We start from the raw sequence: 10,877 nt of genomic DNA, 5'->3' as shown, positions 1-10,877 counted from the left end.
GGATTAAGGACACAACACCTCTTTATTTGGATATGCGGTATAAACAAGATCAATTCATATCTCGTTAATCGTGCGGAGGTGAGGTGTTGCGTTTGTGTTCTGTTTAATAGAACATCTACAGAGTGAGGTACCATCAGGGTTAAAGCATGGCCTAGGACCATTCCCTCCCTCTGTTTTATGGACGCAGCAGCAGCGACAGCTCTCAAACATCTTGGTAAAGAGCATACTACAGGATCAAGGGCGGAAGAAAAGTAGCCGCACGGCCTATTATTCCCTCCGTGTTCCTGCGTTAACACAGCCAAAGCACATCCATCACATTCATGCACATACAACACAATGGCCTTTTCATAGTTTGGTGTGCCCAAAACTGGTGCTAAGCACAATGCAGTCTTGAGCAGATGAAATGCTTGCTGGTGTTCCAAGTTCCACGGCAATGGCGAAGAAATGCCCTTCTTCGTCAAAGCCAACATTGGTTTAATCACTAAGGAGAAGTTCGGGATCCACTGTCTACAGTAAGAAGCCATTCCTATCAAGGCTCTAACTTCCTTCTATGTATTTGGGACAGACATGCTAGAAATGATTTTTATCCATTCAGGCATCGACCTTCTTCCCTCCTTTGACAGGAGATAGCCTAAATAGGCAACCTCCTGTCAAAAATATTGACATTTTTTAAGCAAAGCTTTGTGTCCATGTTGTGCTAGGTGGATAAGCAACAGCACGGTGCCCTCGTTACAGGCACTCTCTGAGTCAGCAGCTAAGAGTAGGTCGTCTGTATACTGAAGCAGTATACAAGTAGTGGGCAACTCGAGTGTACCCTACTGTAGATGCTAGGACTTTCCGTGTAACCTTGCAGTGCACGGGTAAAGGTAAACTAACGTCCCCCTAAGGTGAACGCAAACAAGTATCTACTATCTTTATGTATAGGGATACTAAAGAAGGTGTTCTTTAGATCCATAACACTAAAGTGAATAGCAGAAGCCGGAATCATGGTTAATATTGTCATCACATCAGGCACAATGGGAAATTGTGGAGCAACAATCTTATTGATAGCACGTAAATCAATAACGAAACGAAAGGGAATTGCATTATCGCCTTTCTTGTACATGGGCAAAGTTGGACTATTGCACAAAATACCTGCAATTTCCTCGATCACCCCTCGATGCACAAAATCGGAGACTATGCATTTCAAAGCTTGCTCGCCATCGACCGAAATCTTATACTGCGGAATACGTGGCAACTTCACTCCATGTTTCAAAATAATCTTAACGGGCTCAATTTACAAAACACTGACATCATTGTCGTCAATTGCCCATAAACACTCTGGAACATCACTAAATTCCGGCGGCAACGGTCTGGTTAAGAATTGAGAGACAGAAAGTTGCTGTGGTGAAATCGTCAAACGCACTCCATCAGAAGAACAATGAATAACCACATTTAATTCCTTCAACAGATTCAACCCCAATAAATTCTATCCACAATTTGTGGTCAAAAGGAATGGACAGTGGTCCGTAAATTGCCCCAAAGAAATACGTACCGGTGAATACCGGACAGACAACTGGTGTGCCAGAAAACCCTACAGAAACATTGGTTTACCCTGACAGTGGAATGTTTGGAACCCGTGAATGGTCAATGGAACACTTCTGTGCCCCTGTGTCTATCAAGAATAGATGCTTCCTATTTCCCACTATCATCTCAACGTAGGGACCTTTCTGATTAATGGGAATAGGCGTCAGTTCCAACTCCCTGCTTCGGGCAATCCTAGCGAAACAGAATGTCGTTGAAAGAAAGTTCTTCAGAGAGTTCAGCGGCAGAAGGATGATCAAAAATGTTTCTATTATCCACACTTGGTGCCTGATTGTCCTGTGAAAAAGGTTGCTGTGAATCCAGTGAAAAGTGACTTCTACCAAGACCCTCTGCACCAGGGTGGCCTCTGGATCATCTACCCATATTCCCAAATGTGTTATTCGACCTCTGCTGGAGGATCGGGCATTGTCCACACCAATGACCCTCCTGTCTGCAATAAGCACACTGGTTTATGTTTACAGGACCCAATGGCACATTTCCCTGTGGAACGTACTGACCCCTAAATTGGGAATTACCCCCTCTAGGGCCTCTAACAATTTGCTGCAATAATACTTTTGTCTTTAAGTCACCTTTTCTCTTTTCAACTCTTTCCTTTTCGTTATTGACACGATTCTCATAGTACTGAGCTATATACAGTACTTCTGACTGAGACCTCGCTTGCCAAGCGCTCTCTGAGGACATAATTTGTGACTGGATGTCAGGCAGCAATCCACGCATAAATTTCTCCACAAATAGTAATTTCCCAGACTCTGCTTAAATCTTGCCCACTGTAATCTGAAAATACTTGTTCAAACAGATTAAAGAACTCGGTAGCACCCTCAGATTTCCTGGGACACAGGCAGTAAGCTTGTCCCAAATAATCCTTCTTTCAGGAATTATAGTTTTCAATTTTGCAACTATTCTATCAGGCAAAGTTAATATTACCTGTGGTGGTCTCTCACCAGCTGGCCTTTCTCTATCGAGTCTAGCCGTATTATCCCATGAATTCCCTAACCCTGGTACATCATCTACAGTCATAATCTGCTTCCATAAGTCAACAGGCAAAAGTACGGGAAATAACAAATCAATATCACTTAAGGTAAATACTGACGACTGCAAGACAGACTCTATTTCTTTGTAGAACCCTGTCGGATTCTTCCTAATATCGGGAATAGATTGTTTGATGGTGTTCACTTCCTGTCTCGAGAACGGGACGTGGACGAACTGCGACACATAACGTGCAGGAATATCTTAAGCAGCTGCACCTGTTGCAGGATCAGCGGGAATCTCAACTTTTGGAACAAATGTCGGAGGAACCTCTCTCATAGGCAACTGAGAAATAGACAACTCCAAACGCTTACTAAGCAACAGAGTTAGATCGAGCGCTAAAGCAGCCGAAGAAGTGTCAAACAAAAAAGCCCTCTTATAAATACTCAATAATTCTGATGGACAACAAATCTTTCTTTTTACGCATTCATCCTGTAGGTACTCTACCATTACCTGTATCACTTTCCTCTGCATTTCTGGCGTATACTGACTATACGTGTCATATACTTCAACAGGAGTTATCGACGTGTCTGAGATCCATCTAATCGCTTCTTTCATACAAATTCGTGTTTCCTCATTTATCAATTTACGACAAGGAAAGAACCATTTCTGTACAAATATAGCGTCCAAACTATCACCATCTATGGGCCTCATTACACGGATGGCGGTAAGGATTTACCGGTACCGGTAAAATACTGGTACCGGTAAATCCTTACCGCCTCACTACGAGGTCCCTTTGCGGGTTGGGGGATTTAACGCCTGCTTTTTGCTTATTCATTTAGTAAACGGCTGTAACCAAAAATCTAATTCTGCTAGGTTATACCCCTCACACCAAGGCATTGGGTGTGGAGAAATATTCTTCACAGACCAATTGCTTCGAGGTCAAAAAAGGATTCTAGAGACAACATTCTATGCACATCTATGGGAATTATGTTTGACTACACCCTCATGACATGAATAGTGTGAATGCGTCCTTTTGTTTGATGTGTGAGCATCACATTTTGCATTCATTAAAAAGAGTTTGCTTGTTTTCGGTGAACTTTCGTTAAAACATTTTTAGAATCACAGAAATGTGCCAATGAAATTCACATATAGTTATGAGTGTTCTCTTTTCCGTTAAATGTACTTTAGCGAGTAAATAAGCGTACACATGTGGGCATGCGTCCTCTCAACAACTCTATTGCATATATGTGTGTCAATGATTTACAGGCGCAATGAGAACTGGCAGTAAATTTGATCTAATAATTGAAAGGGGAAGCAAACATACTTTGCTGTCAGCATAGTAGGACAAAATGGGAAACTTGGCAACTTTGCGTGGTTGCAGTTTGAATCCAGCGAAAAAATCCATGCAGGCCCTGGTATTTGGGTTTTATGTCATTTCATGGATGGGTGAAATTTCAATGTTTTTTTTCTCGAGTATTTTTTTACCGAAAAAATGGCTCAAAATGTTCCCCCCCCCCCAAACCCCATCCCCATCCCGACCAACACCACCCCTTATATATACTTTTCCAACCACCCCCACACCCTATATATTTCAATGAGTTTTTTCGGTAGAATGTACTCGAAAAAAACCCATTGAAATTTCATCCATCGATGAAAGTACGCCATACCGGTATTTGCACTGTTTCATAGTCTACCACAAAAACAACCATAAATGCCATCTGTACTGTGCATGCATCGCAGGCAGCATTTATTAGAATCTTACAAAATAACCCTGCATGTGTCGCTAGTTATCTGGTTCCCTTCAGAAGTCTGCTAAAGGCTTGCCTATTTCACTAGAGAGTTGGTGACCTGAAAAAGGTATTGCTACACTTTACAAGTGTCACAAATCAAGCAATCAATGAATCAATCATCCATGAAAGAAATATAGCAGAGACCTGAGCCTATATCTGACTGTACCTCCCTTACTAGTTCCCTATCATGGATGCATTGTGCTCGCATTCTTGGACCTCCTGTGTTGTTTTGGTCACCTTTTCTCTTCCCCGCCTCATGCCTGGGAGCATTCTGCCACACTCCCTGCTTGGTGTTTGCACATTCTCGTCCTTAACAGAGACACATCATGGTATGTGAGGCCTACTTGTACAGGTGGTCTGCTATTGTTCAATAGTGACCTGGCCTCCACTTATGAGTTTACGGTTGGGCTGAGGAAACAGGCAATTCTTCATGAAAAAGTGCGGAACTGAAGAGGCAGCGAGTTCCTGTTAAAATGTTTTGGCAGACTGCCGCCATACACGAATTCCAACTTTAAAATGACTCATATATACTGGCTTCATATGTTTTCTTTATAAGCGCGATATTTTCGACTGAAATTTACTTTATGATTAGTCCCAAGCAGGCCCCCAAATGACACATGTTTACTTAAATAGACCAAAGAGAAGCTTAGTTATCCTGCACCCACTTAACTGGAAGGTTCTTTTAGCCAGCACCTCTGTTTGCTGGTAAAGATAGTATCCCTGTTAGGGATAACAGGTTTTGAAGCCAGATGGGAGGGGTTCCAATGGCTGAGTGCTGGTAAATGACTCAGAAGGCCATGCTGCCCTTTTGCTTTGTTTTCTGACTCTCTGCCATACTTATAACTACATTTGGTTATCTGGCACATTTGATTACCCGGCAGCATTGGGTTTGAACTGGTGCCGAATATTCAAGATTTCCGTGTATTTCAGTATTGTTTGTTATACTTCTGTTATAGAATCCAAACATATATCTTTGATGCCCACTAGCTCAAGCATTTTGAATAAATAAACAAGTGTAATCACTTGAATTTTTGTAAAAGTTTTAAACACCTGAATCCTCCTAAAAAAAATACAATACAATAAAAAACGAATCAAAGGACTGCCAAAGGTCTTGGCCATGATTCAGCGACATGCTCTGTTGGTTTTCACGGTGCAGCAAGCGCAGTGGCGGCTGGTGAGCTTGAAAGCTGGTGGGGCGTAAAATTTCCCCAGGTGAATTTTTGAGAGAGCGCGCGTAGCGTGCAAGCCCAAACCCCCCAAAGGGGGTTCAGGGGGCTTCTCCCCCCGTGAATATTTTGGGAAAATGGCATCCAAAATGTGCAATTTACTGTCCAAAAAACCCACCGAAATATGACAAAAAGCATTAGGTTTTACATACTAATGGTGGTACATTATTCTTACATGTACAAGTGTGATGGTGTATTTTACAGCAGCTTGTATTGAGAATAGCTGGTACTATGGTGCATGCATAAAGAAATTAATTACATAGTCAGTAATGATGGAAACATGTTTGTCATGCCGTTACTGGCCTATGCGTTCATCCTCTCACTAAGGTGGGATTGGTTGGATTTGTTGATGTAAGGTGTTGCTGATGGTCTGTAAACAGAAAGCGAGAGACTGATCTGAGAAAGGGCAACATAGGCTCAGAGCAGTATTAAAATGGTTTTCAGACATGAAGGAGCGAGTTAACTGCTTGTAACATTGAAGCTGAAACAGAATGCTCATTAGTACAATGTGTAAAGAAAGTACCAGCAACTACCACCATGGGCCAGTCATCAGTTGTACAATGCTGCAATATATACATTTCTATAATGTTTTTGTTCTGGGGCTTTAAATGTGCGCTTTGCGGAGCTCACATTACAAAATACATTTGCTGCAGCCCATCAGGCACCCGATTTTATAAGCACTCTGAGTGTCCTTCGCTGAAGTCCTGTTAAAAAACAGCATTGGCAAAGCCACTGAGGTCCTGTTCATTCACAAGCATTGACAAGGCCAAAATATTTGGCTTGTGCATACGTTTTAAGCTTTTGCCAGGCCAAACCCTGGCCTGCATAATTTTTGACATTAGAAATAGCTGCAGCACTTCACAGAAGTCTTCCAACTGGACTAGGCGAGAGGAAGGAGAAGAATATGGGTGACAAGAATCACTTGCTGCATACAGACATAGTTCTTCATGGTTCTAGGTCAAAGGATCGACAGTAAAAGGGTTGAGAGGTCAAAGGATCGACACCAAAGGGTCGACAGGTCAAAGGATCGAATGTTTTTTTTTTCACATTTTTCTTTCAGGGGGGGTTTTCCACAGCCCCCCTTTTTTTTTGCTAAAAATCACTTTTTTCCCTAAACGAAAATCCCCAAAAAAATAATTAAAAAAAAAAATTTGATCCTTTGACCTGCCAACCCTTTGATGTCGATCCTTTGACCTGTCGACCCTTTGGATTCGATCCTTTGACTAGACACCGTTCTTCACCACAGAGCCCATGAGTGACTAAGGGTAGTCAGCCAACTCTCCCCTCCCCCAGTCGCCTGTAAAGGGGCAAATAAGGTCCTTCTGCGTCTCAGTGCACCTCATCATAAGGCTTTAAGTAGTAGAGCCCACAGCTGGAAATGGACACAATTTACTGTGGGAACCCCTTCCCCTTGCCAAATTTGTGCATGCAGGGGTTGGGGGTATCAGGTTGGGGGTGGGAGGGCAGGTGGATTGTCCGTGGTGTGGGCAAGACTGAGAGGGGGAGCGAAGTGTTGATTAATGTTGGTGCCAGGAATATAGGATGCTGGCTGCTTTGCATAAAACAAAGTGCATTTTGGGAACATAAGAATGACCATAAATTTATCAAACATGTCTGGGAGAGTAATTCAAATGTACATTCCTTCTGAGCAAGCAATGCACACTCGGTATGATATAGTGAAATGTGTGCAAAGCACGAGACATACATACAGCTTTGGATTGTTTCATTGTTTGAGTTTTGCTGCCCTGGTGAGCAACGGACGGCTTTCAGATGCAGTCTGTATTGAGAATCCAAACGAAGGAAACTCGTAAGACAGTTTTTGGTGCAGTGCGGCTATGTCTTTTTAATTAGTTAAATCATCCCTTATAACGCGCACAATACTGGAGACCAGCCTCTAAACTCGGACCAGGATGCAAACCTGTGTTGCTCTGCTTTGACTTGCTTCCAAAACAAGGACATTGCCCCGAGTTATCCTTCCGGCCCAATTCCTTCCTTGAAAGAGCCAGGCTGGTAAGTTTTTTATCAGGCTCCACATCAAGGATTTATGCCAAAGAACACAACCAACACAAGTAGTAAAGCTCAGTGGCAATGCGCTCCTCCTGGAAGCAATATGATGCAGAGCAACACCGGTTCGAATCCCGGGTCGGCGCTTAAAAATCTCTTTGGTAATAAGCGCGCTATAAATAACCAATTCAATTGAAACCAAGTCCAACACAGTCAAAACAAAATCATCTGCCAAATCCAAACTACTACTGGCTACTCCTATCCCTCGCACAATCCCTACTCAAACCTCACCTACCCTGCCTGTCTTCCATTAATTACTCCCTCATCTACCTCTTTGCTCCCTGTAACCTCTATTGACCTAACTCTGGCCCTTTGGAATGCCAAATCTATCTTTAGCAAAACGTCCTTCCTCAATTACCACGTCAATTTGCATCACTCAATAACTCTCTGTGTTGGACTGCACATAAGCCTGGGTCTTCCACCACAACACTGCCACTCTTGCTGCCCTCCAAGCTGGCTATACTACCTTTTCTCACTCCCCTGTACCTACTAAAAAGGCAGTTGTGTTGGCCTCATAATCTGCAAAAGCACACCATTAGCCCTCCTTCCCCCTTCTGACTTTGCCCCATCTTCAATTGAGCACACCTATGTCCAACTTCTTGCTCCTATGCCTCTTCATCATACTTATTTGCTGCCAACCTAACACCTTTAATATCTTCTTCATGGAACTAGAGCCACTTCTTGAATCTTCCACAGCTGATGTGTTGGTCACGCTGTACGACTTCAACCTCTCAAACATCACCAAGACTTACCAACTACAGCTTGACTCCACTCGCTCTGACTACTCACTCTCACTGGTCAACGTACAAAACCATTCAGACCACACCAGAGGTAACTCCATTGATCTTGTCTTCCTATCCACCACACTCAACTCCTCTGCTTATTTTATTAACCCCTCTCCCTCTAAGCACTCACTTATTTACTTCAATATTGGCTTCCCTTCCACACTCGCGCTGTTCACCTATCACTAAAAGGAAGTTCAAAGCTAATTCCAAAGCACCATACCTGTACAAGGCAAGTGCTCCCTGCAGCCCTCTTTCCCCTGCTTCCTGCTTGCTCTTTCATCCCACCTTCAACCTTGGTTCTCTCCAGCCATCCAACAACTGAAAACAATCACGCACCCGCATAGTCAACGTTGGTGCAAGGATCACTCCCATGCTCTTCTCAATGCCTTCTAAGTCCCTCTCCTTGCCTGCCCTCGTGCTCTTGCCCCTGCCAAATCTGCTTCCTATACTGACCGACCTTGTAGCCTCCTCTGCCCACCCCCACAAACTGTCTATAACCACCCAGGCTATAGTCCTCCTGCAGAAAATGCTCTCCATTGTCCTCTTGCTCTGCTGACAACTTTGCCTCCCACTTCTCCTCCAAGGTCACAAATGTATATGACACTTTGTTACCCACTTATCCCTTTCTCTGAATTCCTCCTTCACTTCACCTCCTACTACCCCACCCTAAACTCACTAGAATTCCCTCTCCCATCCCTCCACTGAGCTAACACCCATTCTTTGCTCATCTAACCCATTCTATTCTCTCATCGACTCTTTTGAACCACAAGTAATTACAGACCCTGCACCTGTCACCTCCTGTTATCTCTTCTTCCTCTTTAATCTCTCTGTCCTAACAGGTGTCTTCCTCACCTGCTCTAAAGTAGCAACTGTCATCCCCATAATTCTGAAACCCACTGCTGGCCTGAACTTTCATTCCTTCTACATACTTGTATACCTCCTTTGCCAAATCTCCAAAACCCTTGAGAGAGTTGTTTTTAAGCATATTATCAACTATCCTAAGGATCATGCCATTTGTGACTGTCTCCAGTCAGGTTACCTGAGCAAGCACTGCACTGAAACTGCTCTCATTAGTGTCTCTGAACTTCTAATAACTGCTCACCACTCTCACCTCCTTCCTTCCATACTCATCCTTCTTGATATATCTACAGTCTTTTTCACTGTTGATCACCCCTTCCTCCTTCTGAACCTCTCCTCCCTTGGCTTAAACAACATCACAGTCAACTGGGTAGTTCCCTACCTCTCTAACTGCTCCTTTTTCACCACATGGATCTCCAATGCATCGAACCTTTCTCCCCAGGATCAGTCCTGTCCTGCTCTTCTTCACTATGTCTCCTGCCTAGGGACACATATCTCGTCCCGTGGCTTTCCCTACCACCTCTTTGTCGATGACACCCAGATCTGTTCCTCTTTTCCCTCCTTCTGCCCTGTCTTCTCTGAACACATCACAAGCTGCCTCACTGTAATCTGTCACTGGATGGCCTTATACTGTGTGATGCTAAAATCCTCTAAGACAGAAGTCCTCCTTTTCCCTGCCTCTAAATCTATCCCCACTCTCCCATCTTCCACCTCCTTCCCATCTGGACGTCTCGCTCCTGAACCAAATTTCAAAACCTTTGAGTGCTCTTTGACAGTGAGTTTACAGTCCAGCAATTCATCACAGCAATTACCACAGCTAACAGGATCAACCATTTCAAAATAACGAATATCGACCCTCGCCTCACCCAACCAACAAAACTATCCTTTTATTCAGTAAATATGATCATTGTTCAAACCTACTCCATAGTCCTCCCTCTAGTCCCTGTCTCCTCCAAACAAAGTTCTCAAAATGTCCACATATGCCCAGTACAACCTACCAAGATTTCAGCAACATCTGCACACCAAAACCACACTGGATAGCGCCCCATGTAAAATAGATCTTTCTTCAAATTCCTGCTCCTTATCTACATATCTATCCATGGTCTTGCCTCCCTCTACCTTGCTGATCGCATCTGTCCCTACTCTCCTTCTAAAACTCTGCAACCCTACTCTCTTCTCAGCCTGTCAGTCATTTCCAACCCCTGTCCCTCCTCCCCTTTCTGCTCCTTCTCTCAATTTTGCTCCTGCCTGCACTGGAATGCCCTTCCCCACACATTAAATATAGCCCCTCAGGGTAATTGTCAAAGACAAGACTTAAGATCCACTTATTTAATCATGTAAAGGGCACTTCCCATCCCCTCTCCGGCCTTCTAAAGTTAGTTTACCCTGTTCCTTCTGAGTTTGTGTCGCATGCGTGTACTGAAAGCATACATATGTACTGATGTAAAAGCCCTGAATTCTATCCTCCATTTATGGGACTCATTATAAGAGAGTCAGTCCGGCAATAAAGGTGCCAGTAAAATGTTACCAGCACCTTTTTCCGGACCGGCTCACTTCAAGTTGGCCGGTAGGGGCACTAAACAACCGGTAGGCCTGAACTG

Source organism: Ambystoma mexicanum, chromosome 1q (assembly GCF_040938575.1).
Source record: "Ambystoma mexicanum isolate Mex_15411 chromosome 1q, UKY_AmexF1_1, whole genome shotgun sequence".
Lineage (NCBI taxonomy): Eukaryota > Metazoa > Chordata > Amphibia > Caudata > Ambystomatidae > Ambystoma > Ambystoma mexicanum.
Note: the sequence above shows the minus strand (reverse complement) of the source record.